General features: G+C 40.4%; 1 pseudogene; it reads left to right on the top strand.

Moving 5' to 3' along the window:
- Positions 1–485: 485 nt before the first annotated feature.
- LOC118842108 lies at positions 486–13,721 on the top strand (annotated as a pseudogene).
- The last annotated feature ends 461 nt before the right edge of the window (positions 13,722–14,182 follow it).

Raw genomic sequence — 14,182 nt, 5'->3', positions numbered from 1 at the left:
GCATCTATTAAATGGGGATAAAACTAATACCTAACAGGGTTGTATGAGTAGAAAGTAAGATAATATTTGAAAAGTACTTTGCACACCTTAATGCATTATACAAATGCTTATCATCATTGTCATTATTATCATATTTTAGCATTTATATAGCACTTCATGGTTTTCAAAATATTTTACATATGGTATCTCATTTGATTCTCACAATAACCCTGTGAAGTAGATGCTACAATTATCTCCATTTCACAGATGAGCAAAGGGAGGCTAATGGAGGTTAAGTGACTTACTCAGGGTCAATAGCTAGTAAGTATCTGATTCAGGATCCAAACTCAGGTCTGCCTGACTCTAAATTCAGGGCTCCATTCCACACCACTTACCTGACCACAAAGTATAATATATATCCAGGACATATTCAAAGTGAATGTAAGATAGTATTAAGAGGGAGTGTATTGGCAGCTCAGGCAATTAGGAAATGCTTCATGCAGAAAATGGTCCTTGAGCAGAATCTTGCAAATAACCCAAGATTCCAAGATGCAAAGGTGAGGAGGGAGTCGTACAAAGAGAGCAAAAGTACTGAGATGAGAGATGGACTATCATGTGCACAGAATAGCAAGTGGACTTGTATGGTTGAGCCACAATGTATGTGGGTAGGGAGTAAAGTTTAACAAGACTCAAAAGGTAAAAAAGAGTAACATTGTAAAGCCCTTATATGTCAAACAGAGGATTTTTCATTTAATCCTGTAGCGAATGGGAACCAGTGGAGTTTACTGAATGGGGTGATAACATAGTCACATAAAATTATTATACATAATCTATTTAACTGTAAGCTATATGCTTATTTATGCATATATACATACATATTTGAAAAGTGATTTGTACACCTTAAAGCATTATATAAATTGCTATCAATGCTTATCATCATCATCATCATCATCATTATATTTTAGCATTTATATAGCACTTTATGATTTTACATATAAAGATGTATGTGTGTGTATATATATATGTATATATATATATATGTGTGTGTGTGTATATATATATATATGTAGTCATAAATACACAATAGCAGAAATGTGTAACACTGGCCTTCTTGCTCTACTTTGTCCTACACATGTCATTTCTCAGCTCTTTTCATTTTTACTACCTCTGAAGCATTTATTATGCATCTACTATGTAGCAGGTTCTGTGCTAAGTTTGAGAAATGAAAAAAACAATTATGAAACAATGTCTTCCCTTAATTAGTTTACATTGTGTAGGGGAAGACAACCTGTAAAAATATATGATATACATGCAAATTAAAATTAAGGCAATTTGATTGGGAGAGGCTCCAATACCTGGGGTGGTTGTAGGGGCAGTGGTAGTGTCAAGGGCAAGTTATATGAGGCGTGATCAATAATTATTATTTTCTATAACCACATTTCTACTTCTATTTCATGAGTACTTACCTTTAATGCTATCTAGGAAGTTTCTGCTATGTATCTCATAGGTCAGTCTTTTTCCAATCAACTATCCATCTTATAATGGATAAACCAATTTTAAATTCATTATTGGGAAAAGTCACTGATGACATAATACATGATAGTCAGAATATTTAACAGATAGTTTATATGGCTTTGGATAGATATTTCAATGAGGCAAGGGAGGTTTGTGAATAAAACACTATCTGAAAATTTTGTCCAAATTGAAAACCCAACGCCCAAATGTGAAGTCACTGTGAATAAATGTTTAAACCCTGAACTTCTGAATTGAATTTTTGCTGATTTCCTTGATAAATATCCACTTTTTGAGTTGTTTTCAAAAGGCCTGATGTCCTTGAAATATTATATTCCTGAATGAAAATAATAAGTTCTGTTTCCATTTTTATTCATTTCCTCATCTTCTGTTTTCATCTATTTTATTTTATATGTAGTAGATTCTTTAAAATTTATGAAAAAATTCAATAATGAGTTCACTATTTCAAAAATTTAAAAATTGTATTTTGTGCCTTGAGTACCAATGTGGCACAATGCAAAGAGAGCTGGCTTTGAAGAAAGAAATACTTGGGTTAAAGTCCTGACAATGACACATTAGTTACGTGTTCTTGGAGAAATCACTTAACCTTTACAGGAAAGCTTTCTAAATCACCAAGTTGCCCAGAAGGTTCTGATCTACAATGGGAAAGGATGTTTCTTCACCATGGAATTCCCTATTACACGTCTTATCACTATCCTATTTTTGTGCCTTTTAGTAACAATGCAACCATAAACATTACTTAAAGGCAAACTAACAAAAATATACATTTAGATTTACATATTTAAATTAGCATGAGCTAGCTATGGTCCTGACTCAGGCCAGTATATTGATATTTCATATTTAATGTTGGGATGAAATAGGTTATTCAGAGGTTATTCAACAATTTGTTTATTTAGACATGGAAAAAAGGATATATATATATATATATATATATATATATATATATATATATATATATATATATATATAAACAAACACATATATACATATATACACACACATACATATATACATATACATATAGACACATATATACACACATATACATATATACATACATATATCAATGTGTATATATATATATATATATATGTATATATATATATATATATATATTAAGGATATAATAGTACTTAGCTCAAGAAACAGGTCTGGTCAGCTGGGGAGGAAGTGGTGACTCCCAGAGCCATGTGACCACACTAAACCAGAAGGGCCCCAAATCTACATGGTAGTCTTTTATGTTCTTATGTGACCAGGAAGCCATGCCAATGCAGCCATAGGTAGGCTAACCCTTGATGGAAGGGGGTGGGGTGGGTAAGTAAGCACAGTGAAGAACACATGAAGTAAGGGAGAACTCTTAGTCTTACCATAATTTGTTTTCATTGTTTATTTTTCTTTTGTTCTTTAGTATTTAAATTTTCCCCAGTTGCATGTAAAGACAATTTTAACATTAATTTTTAAAACTTTGAGTTCCAAAATCTAGCCCTTCCTCCCTTCTCACCCCCACCCCACTGAGAAGCCAAGAAATTTGATATAGCTTATACACGTGTAGTCACGCAAAACATTTCCATAATAGTTATGTTGTAAAGGAAAACAAAGAGAAAAAAAAAACTTCAAGAAAAATAAAGAAAACAAAAAAGTATGCTTCATTCTGTATTCAGATAGCATCAGTAATTTCTCTGGGGATGGATAGGTTTTATTCATCATAAGTCCTTCAGAGTTGTCTTGGGTCATTTTATTGCTGAGAATAGCTAAGTCATTCCTAGCTGATCATCCTACAACATTGCTGTTACTTTGTACACAGTACATTTAACTTTGCATCAGCTCATATAAGTCTTTCCAGGTTTCTCTGAGAGCATCCTGTTCATCATTTCCTATAGCACAATAGTATTCCATCATAATAAAAAAAACAGTCTGTGCATCCATTCCCCAATTGATAGTCATCCCTCAGTTTTTGATTCTTTACCCCCAGAAAAGAACTGCTATACTTTTTACATGTAGGTCATTTTACTTTATCTGTTTTGGGATACAGACCTAGCACTCATTTAATTTTCATTTCTCTAATAAATAGTGAGTTAAGAGTATTTTTTTCAAATGGCTATAGATAGCTTTGATTCCTTCATCTGAAAATTGGTATCTTTTGACCATTTATCAATTGAAGAATGGCTCCTATTTTTACATATTTGACTTAGTTTTCTATATGTTTTAAAAATGAGGCCTTTATCAGAGAAACTTGCTTCAACTTTTTTCAGTTACTATTGTTAAGTGTATATCCCTCCATCCTATCCCCCCCATTTATTCTATTCTCTCTCCTTTCACTCTGTCCCTCCTCAAAAGTGTTTTGCTTCTTTCTATCCCCTCCTTCAATCTGCCTTCCATTCCATCACCCCCTCTTCTCATATTCCCTTCCCCCTTCTTTCCTGTAAGGTAATATAGATTTTTATATCTAAATGAGTATGCATGTTATTCCCTCTTCCCAAGATGGCCACATGAAGGCAGCATCTTACCGGAGCTCTCTCACAAGGTCTGTCAGATTCCTATAAAAAAGTGAATTTGAGCAGATTTGAGAGAGTCAGAAACCGCCAGCAGTCTGCGTGGTGCAAATTTCTGAGCCGGGAGAGTCTGAAAGGCCGGAGGAACGAACCTGCAGGCTCAGAGAGTGCTCGGTGTGGAGCGGCTCCAGACCAAGGCGGAAGCCGCTGGCCGAGAAATCCACGTGGGAGACGGGCTGGGAGAAAGCTGGGTGCCCGAAACCGGCAGAGATCCCCAGGACTCCCAACACAGGACGGCAGTCTGTGGGAGCGACGAGAGGCAGCACAACGCCACCAGCCGTGAAAACACCCACTCCTGATGCTTGGGAAACCCGGGAACTCGGCTTCTTGAACTTCTGGAAGACTCAATGTCCAGGTAAAAGGCTCTAATCCCTCCCCCCCCTCACCCAGAGAATTCCTGGGAAAAAAAAAAAAAAAAAGAGAACAACGCCAGGAGCCCAGACGTAAACTTGCTCCCCCAGGGGAAGTGCCAGACATCAGCTCAAACAACAAATAGCTGAGAACATTGCTGAAAAGTAAGTGCTGGAGAGCACCCACAGGGAGTGAGACACCAGGGAGCCAGACCCCTCCCCCACACCTCAGGAAACTGAAGGTTTTAATTCTAGACTCACAACCCCCAGAATAAGAAAGCTGGGACAGAGAGCCCAAAGATAGAAATTCGTTGTAACACCAGGAAAAGGGAAAAGAACAAACATGAAGAAGAATACAAAAAAACCGAGGACAATAGATTCTTTTTATGGAGACAGGCAGGATCAAAATATCGATATGGAGGAGGACGGCATTGACACGGTAGATACATCAGATACCTCAAAAGCTAATATGAACTGGTCTCCAGCCCAAAAAGCACTGCTGGAAGAGCTAAAGGAGGATTTTAAAAACCAAATTAGGGAGGTAAAAGAAAACATGGAAAAAATGGAAAAGTCCCTAAAGAATAAGATTGGCGAAATGGCTACGGAGATATAGAATCTAAAGAGAGAAAATGACACCCTGAGAGGTGAAATCAACCAATTGAAAATGGAGGCTCAAAAGCAAAATGTAAACACTAACTCATTTAAAATTAGACTTGAGCAAGTGGAAGCTAATGAATCTATGAGGCATCAAGAAGTAATAAAACAAAACGCAAAGAATGAAAAAATAGAAAAAAAAATGTGAAATATCTGATTGGCAAAACAACTGACATGGAAAATAGATCCAGGAGAGACAATTTGAGAGTTATTGGTCTACTGGAAATCCACAGTGAAAAAAGAAGCCTTGACAGTATCTTCGAAGAAATTATCAAAGACAACTGCCCAGAGGTCCTAGAACCAGAGGGCAAAATAGTCATTGAAAGAATTCACCGATCACCCCCTGAAAGAGATCCCAAACTGAAAACACCAAGAAATATTATAGCCAAATTTCAGAGCTATAAACTCAAGGAGAAAATACTGCAAGCAGCCAAAAAGAAGCAATTCAAATATCGTGGAACTACAGTCAGGATCATGCAGGATCTCTCAGCTTCCACATTAAAAGACAGGAGAAATTGGAATATGATATTTTGAAGGGCAAAGGAGCTGGGACTACAACCAAGGATCAACTACCCAGCAAAACTAAGCATAATTTTCCAGGCAAGGCGATGGACATTCAATGAAATAAGGGAATTCCAGACCTTCCTGATGAAAAGGCCAGAACTCAATGGAAAATTTGATCTCCAAATACAAAACTCAAGAGAGACATAAAAAGGTAACCAGGGGGGAAAACCCCACAAACCTCATTAACCAATAAGCTTAGGTTGTTTACATCTTTAAGTGGGATTATATCATCTTATGTATGTTATATATATATATATATATATATATATATATATATATATATATATATATATATATACACACACATATATAAGTCATTCTTGTGAATGGTACAACTATTATGACAAATGAAAGGGATATACATAGGTTGTGAATGCCTGTATAAATTAACCGATGTAAAGATATAAAATATAAATAAGAGATATAAAGGGAGGGCTATGAGGGAAGTGGTAAGGAGGTAGTAAAAAAGGGTAAATTACACCAAAGGAAGTGGCAAAAAAACATATTATAGTAGAGGGAAAGAAGGGAGGGAGAAGAGCAGTATTTGAGCTTTACTGTCATCTGATCTAGTTCAAGAAGGGAATAACATACTCTGATAAGTTTAGAAATCTAACTTGTCCTACGGGAAGTGGGAGGGAAAGGGGGGAAAAAGGGAGGGGGGAGGGCAGAAGGAAGAGGAGAAGTAGCAAGTGGGTAACGGTTAGATAAGGGAGGGGAATAAAGAGGGAGGGTTAACTGAGGAAAGTGGCAGTCAAAAGCAAAACTTTGTTGAGGAGGAGAAGGGGAAAGGGAGAAATAAAAGCATAAACAGGGGGAATTAGGATGGAGAAAAAGACACAGATAGAAATCATAACCCTGAACGTGGAGGGGATGAACATTCTCACAAAACAGAAGCAGATAGCAGAATGGATTAAAAACCATAATCCTACAATATGCTGTTTACAAGAAACGCATCTGAAACAGGGGGATACACATAGGGTTAAGGTAAAAGGCTGGAGTAAAATATATTGTGCCTCAGCTAAAGTAAAAAAAGCAGGTGTAGCAATCCTAATCTCAGACAAAGCAAAAGTAAAGATAGATCTAATTAAAAGAGATAAGGAAGGACATTATATCCTGCTAAAAGGCACCATAAACAATGAAGCAATATCATTGCTTAACATATATGCACCAAGTGGTAAGGCATACAGTTTCTTAGAGGAGAGGTTAAGGGAGTTACAGGAAGAAATAGACAGCAAAACTATAATAATGGGAGACATCAACCTCCCCCTTTCTGAACCTGATAAATCTAACCTCAAAATAAATAAGAAAAAAGTTAAGGAGGTAAACAGAATTTTAGAAAAGGCACATATGATAGACCTCTGGAAAAAACTGAATGGGGATAAAAAGGAATATACTTTATTCTCAAAAGTACATGGCACATACTCAAAAATTGACCATGTACTAGGGCATAAAAACCTCACAATCCAGTGCAGAAAAGCAGAAGTAGTCAATGCATCCTTTTCAGATCATGATGCAATAAGAATCATTTTTAATAAAGTACCATGGAAAAATAAGCTAAAAACTAATTGGAAACTAAATAATTTAATTCTAAAGAGTGAGTGGGCCAAACAACAAATCAGAGAAACAATTAATAATTTCATTCAAGAGAATGACAATAATGAAACAACATACCAAAACTTATGGGATGCAGCAAAAGCAGTTCTTAGGGGGAGTTTTATATCTCTAAATGCCTACATGAATAAAATAGGGAAAGAGGAGATCAATGATCTGGGCAGACAGCTGAAAAAGCTAGAAAAAGAGCAAATTGAAAACCCCCAATTAAATACCAAATTAGAAATACTGAAAATCAAAGGAGAGATTAATAAAATTGAAACCAAGAAAACTATTGAATTAATAAATAAAAGAGCTGGTTTTATGAAAAAACCAATAAAATTGACAAACCTTTAGCCAATTTGATTAAAAAAAAGAAAGAAGAAAATCAAATTACCAGTATAAAAAATGAAAAGGGTGAGGTCACCTCTAATGAAGAGGAAATCAAAACAATAATTAGGAATTATTTTGCCCAACTGTATGCCCATAAATTTGACAACCTTAGAGATATGGAGGAATATCTACAAAAACATAAACTGCCCAGACTAACAGAGAAGGAAGTGAAATTTCTTAATGACCCCATATCAGAAAAAGAAATTGAGCAGGCCATCAACGAACTCCCTAGGAAAAAATCTCCAGGGCCAGATGGTTTTACATGTGAATTCTATCAAACATTTAAAGAACAACTAATTCCAATACTTTGTAGACTATTTGGGAAAATAGGTGAAGAAGGAGTCCTACCAAATTCTTTTTATGACACAAATATGGTACTACTACCCAAACCAGGTAGAGTTAAAACAGAGAAAGAAAACTATAGACCAATTTCTCTAATGAATATTGATGCAAAAATTTTAAATAAAATATTAGCAAAAAGATTGCAGCAACTCATTACGAGAATAATACACTATGACCAGGTAGGATTTATTCCAGGAATGCAAGGCTGGTTCAATATTAGGAAAACTATTAGCATAATTGACCATATCAACAACAAAACTAGCAGAAACCATATGATCATCTCAATAGACGCAGAAAAAGCCTTTGACAAAGTACAACACCCATTCCTATTAAAAACACTAGAAAGCATAGCAATAAGCGGAACCTTCCTCAAAATTATAAGTAGCATCTACCTAAAACCATCAACAAGCATTATTTGTAATGGGGATAAACTAGATGCATTCCCAATAAGATCAGGGGTGAAACAAGGATGTCCATTATCACCCCTATTATTCAATTTGGTACTGGAAGCATTAGCTGTAGCAATAAGAGAAGAAAAAGAAATTGAAGGAATTAGAATAGGAAAAGAAGAAACTAAATTATCACTTTTTGCAGATGATATGATGATTTATCTAGAGAATCCTAGAGAATCAAGTAAAAAAACTACTTGAAATAATAAACAACTTTAGCAAAGTTGCAGGATGTAAAATAAACCCACATAAATCCTCAGCATTCCTATACATTACTGACAAAGCCCAACAGCAAGAGATAGAAAGAGTAATTCCATTCAAAGTTACTGAAGGCACTATAAAATATTTGGGAGTCTATTTGCCAAGACAAACCCAGGGCCTATATGAACATAACTATGAAACACTTTTCACGCGAATAAAATCAGATCTAAATAAATGGAGAAATATCAGTTGCTCATGGTTAGGCCAAGCTAATATAATAAAAATGACAATTCTACCTAAATTAATCTATCTATTTAGTGCCATTCCAATCGAACTACCAAAAATTTTTTTTACTGAGCTGGACAAAATAATAACAAAATTCATTTGGAAAAACAAGAGGTCTAGAGTATCTAGGATATCAATGAAAAGACATGCTAGAGATGGTGGCTTAGCCACACCAGATATTAAACTGTACTACACAGCAGCAGTCATCAAAACTGCCTGGTACTGGTTAAGAAACAGGGGTGTGGATCAGTGGAATAGGATAGGTACACAAGTAGGTGAAATCAACAAGTTTAGCAATCTACTCTTTGATAAACCCAAAGAGGCCAGTTTCTGGGCTAATAATTCACTATTTCACAAAAACTGTTGGGAAAATTGGAAACTGGTAGGGCAAAAACTGGGCATAGACCAATATCTTACACCATATACCAAAATAAAGTCAAAATGGGTTCATGATTTAGGAGTAAAAGTTGATACTCTAAGTAATTTGGGAAAGCAAGGAATAGTTTACTTATCAGATTTGTGGAAAAGTAAAGAATTCATGACCCAACAAGAGATAGAGAGCATTACAAAATGCAAAATGGATAATTTTGATTATGTCAAACTGAAATGTTTTTGTACAAAAAAAGCCAATGCAACAAGAATTAGGAGGGAAGCAGAAAATTGGGAGAAAATCTTTGCAACTAGTATCTCTGATAAAGGCCTTATCTCTAAAATATACAGGAAACTGAGCCAAATATATAGGAATACAAGCCATTCCCCAATTGAGAAATGGTCAAAGGATATGAACAGGCAGTTTTCAGAGGAAGAAATTAAAGCTATCTACAGGCATATGGAAAAATGCTCTGGATCGCTGCTGATTAGAGAAATGCAAATCAAAACAACTCTTAGATACCACATCTCTCCTGTCAGATTGGCTAAAATAACAAATCAGGAGAATGATAAATGCTGGAAAGGATGTGGGGAAATTGGAACATTGTTGCATTGCTGGTGGAGTTGTGAGCTGATCCAGCCATTTTGGAGGGCGGTTTGGAACTATGCCCAAAGGGCTATAGAAATGTTCATACCCTTTGACCCAGCAATTCCACTTCTAGGGTTGTATCCCAAAGAAATCACGCAAGCGGGAAAAGGACCCATATGTACAAGAATATTTATAGCGGCTCTCTTTGTGGTAGCCAAGAATTGGAAATCCAAGGGATGCCCATCAAATGGGGAATGGCTGAACAAACTGTGGTACATGAAGGTAATGGAATACTATTGTGCCATAAGAAATGGGGATGATGCAGACTTCATAACAACCTGGAAAAACCTACACGACATAATGCTGAGTGAGCGGAGCAGAGCCAGGAGAACTTTGTGCACAGCCACAGATATATGGATTCCGTGAGGACCAACCCTGACAAACTGCACTTTTCTCAGCAACCTAAGGGGCAAGGACAACTCCAGGGGACTCACGATGGAGAATGCTATCTTCATCGAGACAAAGAACTGCGAAGTTTGAATACAGACTGAGGCACACTACATGCTCGCCTTTTCTGCTTCTCTTTTGTTTTTGTTTTTGGGGTTTTTTTTTTTTGGTTCTGTTTCTTCTTTCTCATGATTCATTCCATTGGTCAAAATTCTTCTCCACGATTTGACTAATACATAAATTAATTCAATGCAAAGTTATACATGACAGTTATATGAGACTTCATGCCGTCTTGGGGAGGGAGGGGGGAGGGAGGGGAGAAAAACTGGAACTCAAAACTATGTAGAACCGTGCATGGTAAACTAAAAATAAATAAAGAAATTTATAAAAAAAAAGAGTATTTTTTTCAAATGGCTATAGATAGCTTTGATTCCTTCATCTGAAAATTGGTATCTTTTGACCATTTATCAATTGAAGAATGGCTCCTATTTTTACATATTTGACTTAGTTTTCTATATGTTTTAAAAATGAGGCCTTTATCAGAGAAACTTGCTTCAACTTTTTTCAGTTACTATTGTTAAGTGTATATCCCTCCATCCTATCCCCCCCATTTATTCTATTCTCTCTCCTTTCACTCTGTCCCTCCTCAAAAGTGTTTTGCTTCTTTCTATCCCCTCCTTCAATCTGCCTTCCATTCTATCACCCCCTCTTCTCATATCCCCTTCCCCCTTCTTTCCTGTAAGGTAATATAGATTTTTATATCTAAATGAGTATGCATGTTATTCCCTCTTTAGACCAATTTTGATGAGAGTAAGGTTCACTCGCTCCCCCTAATCTCCCCCCTCTTTCCCTCCAGTGTAAAAGCTTTTTTGGCCTCTTTTATGTGAGGTAATTTACCCCATTCTACCTCTCCTTTTCTGTTTCTCCCAGTACATCCCTCTCTTCCCTCTCACTCCTCAATTTAATTTTAGATATCATCCCTTCATATTCAACTCATCCCTGTGTCCTCTGTCCATATATTTTAACTACCCTAATAGTGAGAAAGGTCTTATGAGTTATAAATATCATGATCCCATGTAGGAATATGAGCAATTTAATAAATCCCTTATGATTTCTCTTTCCTGTTTACATTTTTATCCTTCTCTTGAGTCTTGCATTTGAAAGTCAAAATTTTCTAGTCAGTTCTGGTCTTTTCTCAAGAATGTACAAAATTCCTCTAGCTCATTGAATATCCATTTTTCCCCTCAAGTATCATTCTCCGTTTTGCTTGGTAGGTGATTTTTGGTTTTAATCCTAGCTCTTTTGCCCTCTGGAATATCATAGTCCAAGCCCTCTGATCATTCAATGTAAAAGCTCCTAAATCTTCTGTTATCCAGATTGTGGCTCCATGCTACTTGAAATTATTTCTTTCTGGCTGCTTGTGATATTTTCTCCTTGACTTGGGAACTCTGGAATTTGGCTGTAGTATTCCCAGTAGTTTTCATGTTCGGATCATTTTCAGGAGGTGATTGGTAGATCCTTTCAATTCTATTTAATCCTCTGGTTCTAGAATATCAGGGCCATTTTCCTTGATAATTTCTTGAAAGATTTTGTCTAACTTGCAGCCTGCTGCTGGGCACGTCCTTCCCTTGGGTCCCAGCCCCTCCTCCAGCCAGATTGGAGCTCCTGGCACTAGGCCTCTTATCGCGGGGCCTGCTCAGTGGTGCTGGGCTTCACCACCATCTGCCCAGTGGCCCTGCCATAGTCCAGCTCCTGATCTCAGGCCAAGCCCTTCTGCTGGCCCGAGGCCAGGTTGGCGTATCACTGGTCCCCAGTCCTCAGAGGTCACCAACCTGTGCTGGGGGGTATTGTCATCACAGCCTTCTACATTGAGGGGCCAGGGGGGCCAAGCCCCTCCTCAGCCAGCCCCACCAACCCCAGCCCCTCCTGGTCTCATCTATACTGTGGCCACCAGAGCTCCCCACCTGCTGCCATCCTGCCCAAGGGCAGGGCACCTGGTTCTCTGGCCCCCACTGTCTCTCAGACCCCTACCAGTCCTTTCCCCAGGGCCACAGTCTCCGTGGCCTGTAGCTTGGTGTCACCAAAAGCCCAGCGTCCACCACCGAAGCCCCCACAGAAAGTGAAGCAGCCATTGCCACCACCCCCTTGGGCTCCTATGAGTCTGGTGTCCCCACCCGGCCAGGCCCTGTCCCCTGGCAGGCTGCAGAGCAGCGCCTCCCCCCCGGGTGGTGGCCCCGGAGGCAAAGGATGACGGTGGGCCAGCCACGCTCGCATCCCCATCTCCACCAGAAAATTGGGCTCCGCCTGGCCTCGAGAGCGCCGGCAGCATCCCTCACCCAGCCCCGCCAGCCGAGGATCGGCAGGGAGTCAAGGGCCAGAGACCGCCAGCAAGATTCCCAGCTCCCCTGTTTGCTGGATTCCAGGTCTGGCACTGGAGAGCCGTGGGGAGGCCCCTGCTCCTCCCAGCCCAGTCCCCGCCACTGGCGGCACTGAAGGGGCAGGTGGGCGGCCTCCAGGGGCTGGGAACACCCTAGAGCGGAAAGAAGCCCCCAGCAAGAAGGTCAAGGAACGGCCCCCTCCCCTGAAGAAGACCTGTGACTCAGTGTACAACAGAGTTCTCCTGTTGTCACAGGAGGTTCTCCTGTTGTCACCTCAGAGGTGGACTTTGAGAACCACTTTGTGGAGCTGCCCGAATTCCGGCCAGAGGAGGTCCCGCCCTCGCCCACCCTACAATCGCTGGCCACCTTCCCCCGAGCCATCCTGGGATCCTACAGGAAGAAAAGAAAGAACTCGACGGACCTGGACTCGGCCCCAAAGAACATCACCGCCCCCAAGCGCAAAATGAGGCGTCGTTCGTGCTACACCTCTGAGTCTAACACGCCGAAGAGCGCCAATTACGAGGGCTACATCTTCACCTTTGACCTGACCGGCACGGAGGCAAAGGACTTGCTGGGAGAGCTGGGGTACGAGAAGGTGCCCTACTCGTCCCTACGCCGCACCCTGGACCAGCGGCGGGCACTGGTCATGCAGCTCTTCCAGGACCACGTCTTCTTCCCCTCAGCCCTGGCCACTGTGGCGTTCCAGGCCCGCTCCGCGGACATCTTTCTCTCCAAAGCGTGTCTCCAGCTGAAGATCCGAGAGGTCCCACGTAAGATCATGCAGGCTGCCACACCCACAGAACAGCCCCCTGACGGGGAGGTCCCCGGACCTGGCCCTCCACCAGGCAACGCAGGGGCTGCTCCCCCGCCCCCCTCTGAGGGCCCTGACTCGCCCCCACCTGCTCCGGACTCTTCCTCATCCTCTGTCCCCTCAGCTGCCCCTCCCCAACCCTCGGAGCCGGCGCCGGTGAATCCAGCTATCCAGCTGGGATGGGGCTAGCCAGCCCTCCCCTCCACCCCCTGGCCCTTCCCCAGGGGGCAGGTGAGGTGTCTGCTGGGGAGTAACATCCCCGAGGGCTCGGAGCGCCCCATAGAGGAGACAGATGGCCCTGAGCTGGCCCTGGGCAGGAAGCTGTGTGGGGAGGGTGGGTAGTTCTGTATATTAAGCCTCCCTCCAGTGAAAGGAGGAATGAGAATGGGGACTAGGGGGAGGCAGCTGAGGGCAGAGGGAAGACCCTGGCCCCCATGTAGCCCCTGTGCATAACCTGGAGTTTGCTATGTTTCGAATATTTTCACTCTACTTTGTGCAAAATGGCTCATGAGGGCAGGACTGAAGTAGGGAAAGATGGGAGCCCCCCTTCCCCATGTGAGCGGGTGCTGGGTGGATAGCCCAGAACTGAGGGTGGTGGCACCCACTTCCCCCTCTCCCCTCCCTCAAGGGCCTGGAATCAGGTTAGTTTGGAGGAAGGGGTGGAGGATCAATGTGGGGGGGCCACCTGCACTTTGG

This window comes from Trichosurus vulpecula, chromosome 3 (assembly GCF_011100635.1).
Source record: "Trichosurus vulpecula isolate mTriVul1 chromosome 3, mTriVul1.pri, whole genome shotgun sequence".
In the NCBI taxonomy this organism is placed as follows: Eukaryota; Metazoa; Chordata; class Mammalia; order Diprotodontia; family Phalangeridae; genus Trichosurus; species Trichosurus vulpecula.
The sequence above is the reverse complement of the archived record's forward strand: the minus strand, read 5'-3'. Positions and strand labels throughout refer to the sequence as shown.